The sequence below is a fragment of the Bubalus bubalis genome, chromosome 5 (assembly GCF_019923935.1).
Source record: "Bubalus bubalis isolate 160015118507 breed Murrah chromosome 5, NDDB_SH_1, whole genome shotgun sequence".
NCBI classification, from domain to species: Eukaryota; Metazoa; Chordata; class Mammalia; order Artiodactyla; family Bovidae; genus Bubalus; species Bubalus bubalis.
The window spans coordinates 68,692,818-68,709,642 of record NC_059161.1 but is presented as its reverse complement, the minus strand read 5'-3'; positions in this window follow the sequence as shown (position 1 = coordinate 68,709,642).

Genomic DNA, 16,825 nt, shown 5'->3' with positions numbered 1-16,825 from the left:
TTAAAATTTCTTTTTCTGTTCTTACTCTGTTTTCAATACAAAATTATGAATTATTTGTTTCAATTCCATGAAAAATACCATTGGCATTTTGAGAGGTATTAATTGAATCTGTAGATTGCTTGGAGGTAGTATGGACATCTTAACGATATTAATGCTTCTAATTCACTAGGACAGTATATCTTTCCATTTGTTTGGTTGTTTTCACTTTCTTTTGTCAATATTTTATAGTTTCCAGAGTATAGTTCTTCACCTTCTTGGTTGAATTTATTCCTAAGTATTTTTTTCTTTTTTATACAGTTGTACATGGGATTTTCTTAATTTATCTTTCTGACAGTTTGTTCAGTTCAGTTCAGTTGCCCAGTTGTGTCTGGCTCTTGGCAACCCCATGGACTGCAGCACACCAGGCCTCCCTGTCCATCACCAACTCCCAGCGTTTACTCAAACTCATGTCCATTGAATGGTGATGCCATCCAACCCTCTCATCCTTTGTCATCCCCTTCTCCTACTGCCTTCAATCTTTCCCAGCATGAGGGTCTTTTCCAGTGAGTCAGTTCTTCACATCAGGTAGCCAAAGTATTGGAGTTTCAGCTTCAGCATCAGTCCTTCCAATGAATATTCAGGACTGATTTCCTTTAGGATGGACTGGTTGGAGCTCCTTGTAGTTCAAGGGACTCTCAAGAGTCCTCTCCAACACCACAGTTCAAAAGCATCAGTTCTTTGGCGCTCAGCTTTCTTTATAGTCCAACTCTGATATCCATACATGACTACTGGAAAAACCATAGCTTTGACTAAATGGACCTTTGTTGGCAAAGCAATGTCTCTGCTTTTTTATATGGTATCTAGGTTGGTCATAACTTTTCTTCCAAGGAGCAAGCATCTTTTAATTTCATGGCTGCAATCACCATCTGCAGTGATTTTGGAGCCCCCAAATATAAAGTCTGTCACTATTTCCATTGTTTCCCCATTTATTTGCCATGAAGTGATGGGACCAGATGTCATGATCTTAGTTTTCTGAATGTTGAGTTTTAAGCCAACTTTTTCACTCTCCTCTTTCACTTTCATCAAGAGGCTCTTTAGTTCTTCTTTGCTTTCTGCTGTAAGGGTGGTGTCATCTGCATATCTGAAGTTATTGATATTTCTCCCAGAAATCTTGATTACAGCTTGTGTTCATCCAGTCCAGAATTTCTCATGATGTACTCTGCATATAAGTTAAATAAGCAGGGTGACAATATACAGCCTGACATACTCCTTTCCCAATTTGAAACCAGTCTGTTGTTCCATGTCCATTGTATAGAATTATAACAGATTTATGTATATTTATTTTGATCCTGCCACTTTATTAATTTATTTGTTAGTTCTAATAATTTTTTGATGGACTCTTTAGGGGGTTTTCTGTATATAGAATCATGTCATCTGCAGATTTACTGCTTCCTTTCCAATTTGAATGCCTTTTATTTCTTTCCTTTTCTCATTGCTGTGGCTAGGGCTTCCAGTACATTGTTTAATAAAAATGGAAATAATGAGCATCCTGATCTTTTTCCTGATTTTAGAGGAAATGCTTTCAGACTTTCACCACTGAATATGATGCTAGCTGTGTTTGTATACAGGTTTTATTATGTTGATACATGTTCCTTCTATGCCTAATTTACTATGTATTATTAACTTATTAAAATTTTTTTAAAAATCATGAATGGATGTTAAATTATATCAAATGGTTTTTCTGTGCTTATTTATATAATCATATGATTTTAATTATTCATTTTGTTAATATGGTGCATCACATTGTTTGATTTGCCTGTATTGAATCATCCTTGCCTCTATGGAATATAAATAATCACTTGATAGTGAATAATCCTTTCAATATGTTGTTGAATTTGACATGCTAGTATTTTGTTGAGGATTTCTGAATTTATGTTCCTCAGGGATTTTCACCTGTAATGTTCTTTTTTTTTTTTTTAACTTCTTGGATTTGGACAACTGTTTTCTTCACCAGGTTAGGAAGGTTTTCAGCCGTTATATTTTCAGATGTTTTCTGTTGTTGTTTCTTTTTTTCTCTCCTTCTGGGATCTCTATCATGTGACTGGTAGCACACTTGATGTTGTCCTGCTGCTGCTGCTGCTGCGTCGCTTCAGTCGTGTCCGACTCTGTGCAACCCCATAGATGGCAGCCCACCAGGCTTCCCCGTCCCTGGGATTCTCCAGGCAAGAACACTGGAGTGGGTTGCCTAGAGGACCCTTAAACTATCCTCATTTTTTGGATTATTATTATTATTATTTGCTCTTCCAGTAGATGAATTTCCATTTCCCTATCTTCCAGATTGCTGATCTGTTCTTCTGCATCCTCTAACCTGCTGTTGATTCCCTGTAGTGTAGTTTTCATTTCAGCTATTGTATTCTTCAATTCTGATTGGTTCTTTTTTGTATTTTCTATCTCTTTGCTGAAGTTCTCACTGAGTTCATCCATTCTTCTACAAGTTCAGTTAGAATCTTTATGAATATTTATTTTGACTCTTTACCTGGTAAATTTTATATTTCCATTTTGCTTAGTTCTTTTCCTGAAACTTTTGTCTTGTTTCTTTTGTTTGGAAGGTATTGTTTTTGCCTCCTCATTTTGCTTAACTGTTTGTGTTTGTTTCTATGTATTGGGCATATGAGGTATATCTCCCAGTCTTTGAAGAGTAGCCTTATGTAGATGTTGTCCCGTGGGGCCCGGTGATGCAGTCCCCTGGTCACCAGAGCCAGCTGCTCCCTGTGTATCCCCTGTGTGGGCTGTGTGTGTCCTTTTGCTGTGGTTGGACTGTGATTGCTGCAGGCATGCTGTTTGGCAGGCTTGGCCCTCAGGCCAGCTGGCTGAAAGGTCTGCATGTGATTGCTGTGAGCTTGTTGAAATGTGGGACTGGCCCCCACTGTGACTGGCTCTGAAGCCTTGCTATGGCTGTTGTGAACATGCTGTGCTGGGGGCTGACCCTCTGGAGCAGCAGCTGCTTTGAAGGAGCCACTGATGCTGGTAGAGGACACTTGCTGGGTGCGTGGGCTGGGAGCTGCTTTGGAGAGGCCCTCTGGGATGGGTGTGTTGAGCAGGAGAACCTTGGGAGAACACTTGGGCGGGAGCATTTTTTAACCAAGATGATGAAATGGCACCTGCCAGTGCCAGGCCAGGCAGGTAGAAAGAGAGCAAAAGAAAGTGGCACCCACCAGTGCTTCTGCCACGAAGAAAGTTTTACCAGATCCCTGCCACTCCAGCACACTGCCTAAATTAGTCAGTTGATCTTGTCTGACCCAGGCAGTTTTCAAGTTGCTTCTTCTGTGCTAAGACACAGCGCGAGTCTGTACAGACACTTCAGGGGAAGAATCTTGGTTTTCCACAGCCCTGTGGCTCTCCCTCAGAGAAGGCAATGGCACCCCACTCCAGTACTCTTGCCTGGAAAATCCCATGGGCGGAGGAGCCTGGTGGGCCGCAGTCCATGGGGTCGTGAAGAGTCGGACACAACTGAGCGACTTCACTTTCACTTTTCCCTTTCATGCATTGGAGAAGGAAATGGCAACCCACTCCAGTGTTCTTGCCTGGAGAATCCCAGGGATGGGGGAGCCTGGTGGGCTGCCATCTATGGGGTCACACAGAGTTGGACACGACTGAAGCGATACAGCAGCAGCAGCGGCAGCAGCGGCTCTCCCTGAAATAAGTCCCCACTGGTTTTCAAGGACTGATGTTAAGGGGCTCATCTTCCCTGTGCAGGTCCCCTGAGACGGGGACCCCTTGTTCCTCAGGGGCATCTGTGATTGTGTCATTGCCCGCCCCCACCCCACCCTGTGGGCCACTGCATCGGGAGTGTGTGTTGTGACTAGACTGCATCTCTTCTCTTTCTACCCATCTCCATACGGCCTTTTCTTTATATCCTTAATTGTAGAAAATCTGTCCTGTTAGCCCTCAGGTTGTTCTTAGAGATAGTTGTTCTATGTGTGGTTGTGGTTTGTTGTGTCTGTGGGGGGAGGTGCACTCAGGAGCCTCCTACTCTGCTATCTTGATTCACCAGACGTGAAGACTGTCACTTTAAAAGGGTGACAAATTATTAACCTTTGACTGGCCTTTTATTTTTATTTTTTTTAAATTTTATTTTATTTTTAAACTTTACATAATTGTATTAGTTTTTTATTTAGGAATGTATGAGGTTAGTAAATGGAAAAGGGCATTTCTTGTGCTGGAAACCGTACAGTGGAGAAAAGTCACATAGATCTAAGGGGCTTATAAGCATTTTATAATGGCTGGATCATATCCTTTGTGTATATGTGTTTGTGTGCGAACGTGCAGCTGTGGGCGGTGGAGAAGGGGGCGAGACGGAGGGAGGGAGAAGGCAAAAGAGAGCCAGTAAATGCTGAGGTTAGAGTGGTTTGCAAGGGTAAGAGCTCTGAAGAGACATGTATCATGGAAGAGGCGATGAATTACTGAAAAACTGGGCCACACTTATAGTGTTTTTGATGGGAATCACCTCAGAGAGAAGGGTGTTTCCATCATTCAGAAGAAAACTGTGGCAATCCAAGCAAGAGTGGCAGAAACCCATATCTAAGTCAGCCACGATGAAGAACTGAAGACAGCATCATAAGATATTTAAGTAATAAAGATACTTCATTACTAACAGGTCTTGGGGACAGGAGAGGAATGAATCTTGATTGACCTGTGGAGTTCTGGTTAAGGTGACTGGAAAGCATCATTTACTTCACAAATAATTATGTATTAGTGTGTCAAACTCTTTGCCAGCCTTTCTGAAAGGTTGTAGGCACACAAGGGTAACTGAGAACTTACTAGAAGAGAAAGGTAAGTGAACATACAAATATATTACAGTTTGCAAGTGATGCCATGCATCCTAAAAAGGAATCCAGGAGAAAAAGAAGGCAGAGATAAATTAAGGAGAAACAGTGGCATTCAGTTATAGACACAAAAAAATCAGGAGAGCTCTGGAACTGCTAAGTGGAAATTGAGAAATATACGAAGAGGCAGCCAGGACATGGGGCACAAGAATCCACCTTGGAATCAGAAATACCTGGGCTTGAATTGCTGCCTGGCTCCATCAGTTGTTAGGTTTATGACTTCAGGTTTCATCATCTGGTTTATGATTTTGGTTTCATCATCTGAAAAATGGGATTCAGGTCACCCCCCTTTCAGAGTTATTGAGGATGAGGGATAATAATCTCTTCCATCTTCAGTGCAGTAAGTGACAAAGAGGGTGCAGGGTACATGGTGGTTCTGAGGTGTGGTGGCCTTGCACAGTGCTGGTCTGCAGTCCAGGTGGGACTCTCAGCTGGGGGAAGCAGATGATTGGCGATGCTGCAGCAGGGGAGACCGCTCCAGAGAAGTCTAGCGAGAAGAAAGGGCATGACGATTGCTAAACATCCTTCTGTTTTCTGAATGGTTACTCAGTTCCAAAAGTTCAGATTATTCAGTTCAGTTTATCTGGATAATTTTCTTGCTTTGGGGAAGACAGGGAATTACTAAAGATAGTCATGTCTTTTAAAATTAAGTCTTTATGTTTTTTCCCTTAAAATATGCCCAATCAATCACTGTTCCATATTCCATACAAAGAACTCTCTAACTTGTCCATCTTTAGGATGATGAATGAGACCATCCTTACAGTATAATTTAATGATGACAGTATCTCGTTTGAGATTTATTTTTTAAATCAGTCATTTAGTCACAAAAGAGTCTCCTCAATTTCAGAGGCTGAGTTGTAAGCATGTGACTGACTGAAAAAAGTTGCAATTTTGGTCTTTAATCAGCAAAATCTTGTTTGATTTATGGGACAATTGGGTATTTCAGAGTCAGAATGTTCCTAGGTTTAGTTCTGGCTTGGTTTCCTAGTTCCTTGAGGGAACTTGGACAAGTTTCTAATCTCTCTGAACCTCAGTTTTCTCAAGCTTAAAATGCAGTTAATAATAACTTCATTGCACATTTATTGTAAGACTAAAATGAGACGAGAAGTGCAAAATGACCATCGCAGTGCCTGGCACCTAGTAGTGTCCAAGTTCTTTCCCTGGGCACAGCATGTCAGCAACTTTTTTTTTTTTTTTCTGTTTCCTCTTCTCAAAGAGTAAGTATCAATGTCACTTTTCACCAGTCCTTTGAGTTAATAATAACATTCCTTTGTGGCAACTCTGTAAACAAACTGTCACACTAAGACACAGAATCTGAGCTAGCACGTATAGCCAGTTTTAGGGTTAGTTGCTTTGGATGTAACTTGCGTATGAGTCACTGAAGGGCTGGGGTGGTAACAGCTGAACAGCAGGCTGTATTTACCTTGACTGTCGTTTATTATCCCTCTTACTAGCAGAGGTCGGTGATAAAGAACTCAGTTACTGCTGCTGCCAGAAAAACACATCTAAATGTCTAATAATATAGCTAAATGCATTATTAATTAGAAGCAACAAGATGAGCTATAATCCTATCAAGAAGTCAAATGATCCAGTAGGTTTTCCCACCTCCTAGGGAAGCCCTCTTTCTGTATACCATTCCTTTTAAAGAATAAGTTTCAAACTAAGTATGTTTATAGATCTGGAAGGTTCTTTTCTTGTATTGAAAAGTTTCCTTTCCTTATTAAGAGTGGAAGCTCTCTAATGAAGAGTTTATCACTGTTAGTGCTGCTTATTTACTATCATTGCACTTCTGCATACAGCTTATTTCTTCATTTCCCCCTCCTCCTTTCTGGCGTTTGCCATCTGAGACTGCTGCTCCCCTGCATTTACAACACTGCTTCTCTTGTTCTAATTTAGTGTGTTTCATTTTATTTTTCTTTAGCATTGCATCTGCAGCTTTCCTCCACTTTTGTTCTCACATGCCATTACTCTCTAAAATCCCACACTCTGTCTGAATAACACCCCTTTTAGGCTCACGGTGACCTGCCAGTTACAGTGATCTGGGCGTCTGATCCATCAACTCACTTCACACTGCACTTCTATGGGGCAGTTCCAGTTACTCCCTGCTACTGCATTTTTGTTTGCAGTTAGGACTCCTCGCCCCCAACTCAACCACAGGCCCACGTGCTCTTTGGCCCTCACCATTCTCCTTTTCTATACTTGAGGGGTAAAAATGCATCATGGTAGGATTGTTTTGAGGCACAAGTAAAATTAATGGATATCAATATTTTTCGTGAACTCTGAAGACGTCACTGATTATTGAAAAGGAGTTATTCTTTCTAAGCCATTCTGCCCATAAAGTGTTCAAATTTGAAAATACCACTGGTCAAATCCTTTTAGCAAACACATCTCTTTCTAGTTAGGTAAATGATCTAATCCCCTAAGTGACTGGTTCCTAGTTTTAAACAAAACCATAGGACACAGTGACTGTGATAGGTGCCAGATGTTGGGTGGTGTCTTCAGAAAGTGGCAAATGCTGCTGCATGTATGGCTGACAGATTTTTTTTTTTAAATGACCGCAGATGAGAAAGATGCTGCTTGTTAAAATAGATAAAATACACTCATGATTTCCTACTTTATTTTCTCTAAGTTCGTCAGCTGTAGAGCCTAGATTCCTTCAGCACTTTCTTTCTTTGGTTTTTGTTGTTTCTAAAGACATTTTTCCGGAGAAGGCAATGGCACCCCACTCCAGTACTCTTGCCTGGAAAATCCCATGGGTGGAGGAGCCTGGTGGGCTGCAGTCCATGGGGCCACTAAGAATCGGACACGGCTGAGCGACTTCACTTTCACTTTTCACTATCATGCATTGGAGAAGGAAATGGCAACCCACTCCAGTGTTCTTGCCTGGAGAATCCCAGCGACTGGGGAGCCTGGTGGGCTGCCATCTATGGGGTCGCACAGAGTCGGACACGACTGAAGCGACTTAGCAGCAGCAGCAGCAGCAGCAAAGACATTTTTCATTATTTGCCTACACCTGTTTCTCCAGGCTTTCAAACTGAAGATGCAGCTGTTACTACTGACAGGCAATGGCTGTGATCCTGAGCCTGGGTCTCCTGCTCATTTCCACCCAGGACAGTGGTGAGAGCATGGGATGCTGCACGGTGAGTACCATGACCTCCAGCCTCTTGCCAGGCTGATAACTTGGCTCCTCTTCAGTCTCCTGCCTTTGCTTTCATGAATATATGCTGACTACTCAGTATGTGTGTTTCAGTTCCTGGCTTAAACATTGTATTTGCTAACCAAAGAGAGGAGGTTTCCTCTTATTATTGGAACTTGGGCATCATTACATCAATCAGTTGCCTGGTAATTCTTCTTTCTGGAAGAGACCTAAGCCTCAGTGATGTTTTAAACCCACCTGTGTGAGTTTATTAGCAGCAGTGCCTGGTGATGGCTATGACAATGTGACAGTGATCTTCCATGTTAAAACTGTGTGTAGGTAATGGCACTTTATACCTGAATGCGTATTTTAATATATTTATTGTGCACTTACTTGCCATTTAGCTTGTTTGCAGGAGGCTGTACTTATTGTGGTTATGGTATTGGTTAGAAAAATCTGAAAAAGTTATTTAATTTCTCAGAACTTTGGAGTCAGCCTCAATTAGGGTTGTTAGGATGGAGGAGCACATGAACTGTATAGAGAAGATCCCCTGACCTTTCTCTAGCTGTCCCCGTCCTACTTATATCATATTATTTTCAGTCCCTTTCTTTGTAGCACGTGTCATAATCTGATGTCATATGCTTTATTTGTTAATGGTTTTGTTATACCAAGACGATGCAAGCGATAGCCATGTCTTCTGCTTGGCTTGTTGGTGAATCTCAGGTTCTCTCCTGAGAACCATGTTGACAATTTGACAGGTGCTCTGTGCCTGTTGAATGATGAATAATGTAACCAAACCCTTGGCACAATATCCACAGTATCCACAGAGTAACTCAATAAATGATCATTATCATTACTGTAAATATGATGAGCTTACAGTGAGAATTTAGGAGTCATTTGTATGTTATTTTTTTTCTCTAAGGTTTAGGTGAGTGCTTTGGGTTTCTACCCTCTGTTTCCCTGTTAAACAATCTCTGCTCAGGGACTCAGCCATACTAACAACGCCCAGATCTGCATTTCTGCCTCCCTCTGGATTCTTCGGTGTGGCTTGTGGACACTCATTCAGCAGGTCTCAGTCCTGCTCACCTTTCCCAGTCTGCCTCTCTCTGTTCATGGCACAGTACCAGCCCTGATGTTCAAATTAGGATCTTCAGATCAGCCTTGATCTTTCCCTGATTTCCCTTGTCTGACCAGTTCACAGTTTCTCCCTCAAAAACATCTCTCTTTTCCTCACTTGCCTAGCTCTGACTACATTGCCTCTCATCTGGACTTTGAAGGCAGTTTCATAATATGATTAAATTTTATTGAACACAGTGTCAAGACTTGATATACATTTAAACATAGAGAAGCCTATAAGGTGAATTTAAAGTGAAGTGAAAGTCGCTCGGTTGTGTCCAACTCTGTGATCCCATGGACTGCAGCCTGCCAGGCTCTTCTGTCCATGGGATTTCCCCAGCAAGAATACTGAAGTGGATTGCCATTTCCTTCTCCAGGGGATCTTCCTGACACAGGGATTGAACCCGGGTCTCCTGCCTTGGAAGCAAATTCTTTACTGTCTGAGCCACCAGGGATGGGGTATATGTTATTAATATTATCATTTTACAGATGCACAGAAAAAAAGTTCAGTGAGGTTAAGTAGTTTCTTAAATTCCCAGAGTCACTCACTGTTGAATTTGAGCTTAGATCTGATTTCAAAGCCTCCACCAGCTTTTATACCTTCCTCAGTGCTGCTGAATTCCCCATCCTGAGCCCTTGTTTCCGTCTACACTGCCTTTCCCCCTTCCTCTGAATGTTCCCTTAATCACTCTTCAAGAATCATCTTACACAGCATCTCTTCACCTCTTTCCAAATTCTCCAGGGTAGAAACAGATGCTTCATCAGGGTTCCACAGCACTATGATACATGTTAACCTTGGCCATCATTTTGCATTTTAATTGTCAGCTTACATGTCCTTCAGAGCAGAAACCTCATCTAATTAATGTCCGTATGTATAGTATCTGTACTCAGTAGGAACTGGATAGGTGTTTTGATTAAAGGAATGCTTCTATAAATACTATTTGTTGGGGAATATAATACTTGGTATTTTATTTTTATAGGCATGCTATTCATTTTTTTATATTAAAATGTGAAATTAACAGGAAATAACTGCCTTTTATTCAATCATTCAACATCTCTTTATTCAGTGGGAAATAGTATTTCAAAATAGCCTGTATAGGCAGATTTTTTCTCATATATTTTATTATTATTAATTTTTTTACTGAGGTATAGTTGACATACGGAGAAGGCAATGGCACCCCACTCTAGTACCCTTGTCTGGAAAATCCCGTGGATGGAGAAACCTGGTAGGCTGCAGTCCATGGGGTCGCTAAGAGTCAGACACGACTAAGTGACTTCACTTTCACTTTTCACTTTCATGCATTGGAGAAGGAAATGGCAACCCACTCCAGTGTTCTTGCCTGGAGAATCCCAGGGACAGGGGAGCCTGGTGGGCTGCCGCCTACGGGGTTGCACAGAGTTGGACACGACCGAAGTGATGCAGCAGCAGCATAGTTGACGTATGGAGAAGGGAATGACAACCCACTCCAGTATTCTTGTGTGGAGAATCCCACAGACAGAGGAGCCTGGTGGGCTACAGTCCGTAGGGTCACAGAGAGTCAGACATTACTGAAGCAGTTTAGCACAGCACAGCACAAGTTGACATAATATTCTATTACTTTCAGGTGTACCATATTAGGGATTCAAAGTTTTAATACATTACACTCCATTTGAAGTTATCATAAAGTATTGGCAATATTCTCTATGCTGTTCAACATATTCTTATAGCTTATTTATTTTATATATAGTAGTTTGTACCTCTTAGGAAATGACAACCCATTGCAGTATTCTTGCCTGAAAAAAATCCCGCTGACAGAGGAGCCTGGCAGGCTGCAGTCCAAAAGGTCACAAAGAGTCAGACACAACTGAGCAACACCACAGCACAGTGCAGTTTGTACCTCTTAGTCCTGGCTTTTTAAACTAACTCCCCTTCCCCTTTTGGTTTTCTATTAGCAACATAAGGGGATTTTAATAAGAAATTCTTTTCCACTTGTCCTCCAAGTTCCCACTTGTGTTTGGTATGTGGTAACCTCTATTTATCCTGATATCTTTGTGCTCTCAGCCTTTTTTCCCGTTTGACCTTATATGCCTGTGCCTATTTTCTCGGAGTTTTGCTTTCTTCTGGTCAACAGGTAATATGTCAGCACTAGTGTTTCATTCTTCACTTAAAAACTTGAAATCAGATGCCATTTTTAATCTTTTATGATCATGATGGAAATTTCAGGCCCTAGATATGGGAAGACTATTTTGGGGCTGTGGAATTGTATGATTTTCTTCAAATCACACCCTATTATGTGTTTGGAGAAAGCTTTGTACATTTCTTTTCTGTAATCATCCTTCTAAAATTGGTTAAAAAGTCCTCTGTAGTTGACGAAAGTATGGTGTGGCTGATATATTATAAACAGGAAAGTGTTCATCTCTGCCAAGATGCTTGAATCTGAATTGTACAAATCTTTGTTGTTATCTTTTTTGGAGAAGATAAGACTTTATTTTTTATGAGGAAACAATGAAGGCTTATCTTGTGTCTCCAAAATTTGAAAATATATATCTAAAAATGGGAAAAAATTATAAATACATCCAGGTTTTTACATCAGAACTTGAGTATATGTTTTAAATTTATTAATCTGAAAATACTACAGATAAAACAAATGTGTAAAAATGCAAGAACATGTCTACATAGCCATTTGAGAAATAACATCAATTTTTGAATTATTTTAATATGAAATATTTATTATTTTTTTGAATTCTGAGAAAAACAAGCAAGATTTAAAATATTAAGTTAAAATGGTATTAAAACTATTTTAACTATCAGTCACATGAAATATATACTTCCATATATTCTTGAATGGATGGCACTTTAAATTCTCTGTTCCTAAGTAAAAAAATTTAAAACTCCCTCAACTGGTGTTAAACATGAAATAGTTCGTTATCCACTTCCCCATGGATATGTCAATTTTTGGAGGAATTACTTTTCAAAATGACTTCAAACTTGAAGGAAATGATGAATACAGTAGTAATCAGATGTATTAAGGCATACTGCATGGGGTTCACTCCATCAACTAGTCCCGTTTATAGATGAGGAGACTGAGGGCTGTTGGTACTAGAGGTGCAGAGACTTCAGATGCAGGAACAGACACTAGCCCAGTGGCTTTGGCCGAAACTTTTTGTTTCTTGTTACCACATAGCATTGGGTTTCCCCAGCATGAGATGAACATGCTATGAGGGCTGGGCAGAGGGAGTGTATTTAGAAGGTAATGTCAGCACATAACAGCCTTATCCTGTATTGGAATACAAGGGGGAAAATAAGTAGCAAACAATGCTGATTATTCTGTTTGTTAGTCACATTAGTGTCTGGCTGATTTAGTATAATTGCATGAGAAGGGATCAAGGTGTCCTGAAACCACATGTCTCAAGGGCATGGGTGTATGACTTTTCTGATTTGTCCATAAATATATTCATTTGCCAGTGGAGTAAGTTGATGAGATTATTTGACACATGTGGAAGCATTTTTATTTTTCCTGGCTTCTTGTGCCTGTTGCAGTGATTTATTCACTCAGTTGTGTCTGGCTCTTCCATCACCCCATGGACTATAGTCTCCCAGGCTCCTCTGTCCATGGGATTCTCCAGGCAAGAATACTGGAATGAGTAGCCGTTTCCCTCTCCAGGGGCTCGTCCTGACCCTGGGATTGAACCCAGTCTCCTGCATTTCAGGTGGATTCTTTACTGTCTGAGCCACCAGGGAAGGGATCTATTGTGCCTAGGGATCATTATCAAGTTCAGATATCTAAGACTTAAATGTGAATTCTTGTATTGGTATTTTTAAAAGAATGGGGCTGGTACACTGGGATGACACAGAGGGATGGTATGGGGAGGGAGGAGGGAGGAGGGTTCAGGATGGGGAACACATGTATACCTGTGGTGGATTCATTTCAATATTTGGCAAAACCAATACAATATTGTAAAGTTTAAAAATAAAATAAAATTAAAAAAAAACATATAAGATCTGAAACTTGAAAAAAAAAAGAAATAAATTCAATTCAGTGGATTAGACAAAATTGGACTACTGTTGTAACACCTTCTACAAGCAAACTAAAGCCTCATTAATCAACTCTAAACTTTCAAAGAAAAATTTTTCTTTTGCACAGCTAAACCCCAAAGTTAGTAGAAGGAAAGAAATAATAAAAATCAGAGCAGAAATAGCTGAAAAAGAAATAAAGGCGATTACAGCAAAAATCAACAAGACTAAAATCTGGCTCTTTGAGAAGATAAATAAAATAGACAAACTATTAGCCCAAATCATCAAGAAAAAAAGGGAGAGGAATCAAATCAATAAAATTAAAAATGAAAATGGAGAAATCACAACAGACAACACAGAAATACAAAGGATCATAAGAGACTACTATCAGCAATTATATGCCAATAAAATGGACAACTTGGAAGAAAGGCACAAATTGTTAGAAAAGTATAACCTTCCAAAACTGAACCAGGAAGAAAAGGAAATCTTAACAGACCCATCACAAGCACAGAAATCTAAACCATAATCAAAAATCTTCCAACAAACAGAAGCCCAGGACCAGATAGCTTCACAGATGAATTCTACCAAAAATTTAAAGAGCTAACACCTATCCTACTCAAACTCTTCCAGAAAATTGAAGAGGAAGGTAAAGTTCCAAACTCATTCTATGAGGCCACCATCACCCTAATCCCAGAACCAGATAAAGATGCCCACCCACACAAAGAAAACTACAGGCCAATATCACTGATGCAATGGATGCAAAAATCCTCAACAAAATTCTAGCAAACAGAGTCCAACAACATATTAAAAAGATCATACATCATGACCAAGTGGGCTTTATCCCAGGGATACAAGGATTCTTCAGTATTCACATATCAATCAATATGATACACCATATTAACAAATTGAAAGATAAAACCATATGATTATCTCAATAGATGCAGAGAAAGCCTTTGACAAAATTCAGCACCCATTTATGATACAAGCTCTCCAGAAAGCAGGCATAGAAGGAACATACCTCAACAAAATAAAAGCCACCTCTGATAAACTCACAGCAAACATCCTAAATGGAAAAAAATTGAACGCATTTCCTTTAAAATCAGAAACAAGACAAGGATGCCCACTTTCACCACTACTATTCAACATAGTTTTGGAAGTCCTAGGAACAGCAATCAGAGAAGAAAAAGAAATAAAAGGAATCTAGATTGGAAAAGAAGAAGTAAAATTCTCACTGTTTGCAGATGACATGATCCTCTACATGGAAAACCCTAAAGACATCACCAGAAAATTACTAGAGCCAATCAGTGAATATAGTAAAGTTCAGGATATAAAAGTAATGCACAGAAATCCCTTGCTTTCCTATACACTAACAATGATAAAACAGAGAAATTAAGGAAACAATCCTATTCACCATTGCAATGAAAAGAGTAAAATAGTTAGGAATAAATTTACCTAAAGCAACAAAAGACCTAGATATACAAAACTAAAAAGCAGTGATGAAAGAAATCAAAGATGATACAAATAGATGGAGAAATATACTAGTTCATGGATTGGAAGAATCAATATAGTGAAATTGAGTATACTACCCAAAACAATCTATAGATCCAATGCTATCCCTATCAAGCTGCCAATGGTACTTTTCATAGAACTAGAACAAATAATTTCCCAATTTGTATGGAAACACAAAAAACCTTGAATAGCCAAAGCAATCTTGAGAAAGAAGAATGGAGCTGGAGGAATCAACCTGCCTGATTTCAGACTACACTACAAAGCTACAGTCATCAAGACAGTATGGTACTGGCACAAAGACAGAAATATAGATCAATGGAACAAAATAGAAAGCCCAGAGATAAATCCACCTACCTATGGACACATTATCTTTGACAAAGGAGGCAAAAATATACAATGGAGAAAAGACAATCTCTTTAACAAGTGGCGCTGGGAAAACTGGACAACCACCTGTAAAAGCATGAAACTAGAACATTTTGTAGCACCATACACAAAAATAAATTCAAAATGGATTAAAGATCTAAATGTAAGACCAGACCAGAAACTATAAAACTCCTAGAGGAAAACATAGGCAAAACACTCTCTGACATAAATCAGAGCAAGATCCTCTATGACCCACCTCCAAGAGTAATGGAAATAAAAACAAAAATAAACAAATGGGACCTAATTAAACTTAAAAGCTTTTTGCACAGTGAAGGAAACTATAAGAAAGGTGAAAAGACAGCCTTCAGAATGGGAGAAAATAATAGCAAATGAAGCAACTGACAAAGAATTAATCTCCAAAATATACGAGCAGCTCACGCAGCTCAATACCAGAAAAATAAATGACTTAATCAAAAAAATGGGCCAAAGATCTAAACAGACATTTCTCCAAAGAAGATGTACAGATGGCTAACAAACACATGAAATATGTTCAACGTCACTCATTATCAGAGAAATGCAGATCAAAACCACAATGAGGTACCATCTCATGCTGGTCCGAATGGTTGCCATCAAAAAGTCTGCAAACAATAAATGCTGGAGAGGGTGCAGAGAAAAGGGAACCCTCTTACACTGTTGGTGGGAATGCAAACTAGTACAGCCACTATGGAGAACAGTGTGGAGATGCCTTAAAAAACTGGAAATAGAAATTCCATATGACCCAACAATCCCACTGCTGGGCACACACACTGAGTAAACCAGAATTGAAAGAAATACCATGTACCCCAATGTTCATCGCAGCACTGTTTATAATAGCCAGGACATGGAAGCAACCTAGATGTCCATTGGCAGACAAATGGATAAGAAAGCTGTGATACATATACACAATGGAATATTACTTAACTATAAAAAAGACTGCATTTGAGTCAGTTCTAATGAGGTGGATGAAACTGGAACCTTTTATACAGAGTGAAGTCAGTCAGAAAGAGAAACACTAATACAGTATATTAACACATACATGTGGAATTTATAAAGATGGTAATGCCGACCCTGTATGCAAGATGGCAAAAGAGGCACGGATGTAAAGAACAGACTTTTGGACTCTGTTGGGAGATGGCGAGGGTGGGAGCATTTGAAAGGATAGCATTGAAACATGTATATTACCATATGTGAAATAGATGACCAGTCCAAGTTTGATGAATGAAGCAGGGCACTCAAAGCCGATGCACTGAAACAACCCAGAGAAATGGGATGGGAAGGGAGGTGGGTGGTGGGTTCAGGACAGGGGGACACATGTTCACCCATGGCTGGTTCATTTGTCAAAGTATGGCAAAAACCACCACAATATTGTAAAGTAATTAACCTACAATTAAAATAAATATATTTTAAAAAATAATAAAAAAAGAAATGAGCCCCTAAATATTGATTCTATGTTATAATAATTCTTTGTTTAATGAGAATGATTCCAGTTAATCCTTACTTTCATGTGATACAGCTTAGGTTTATAGGCATTTTATAATAAATGCTTTTGCAATCAAATTTGAGACCTGAGAAATACTTTTCCTACTAAAGCTAAAAGTCTCAATGAAAACTTTCCTACAGTTAATTCTTTGGAAAAATGATATTAAATATTTTAAGGAACTTATTCTCTATCAAAAGTAAAGAATGTTTATCCATTCCTATGGCACATTTATCTTGTGCTATGTGCTGAACAAAGCAAGTCAAACAGACATATGAGTTCTTTCTCTGGAATCTCCTGACAGAGTCTGAGAAGCTTCTATAATA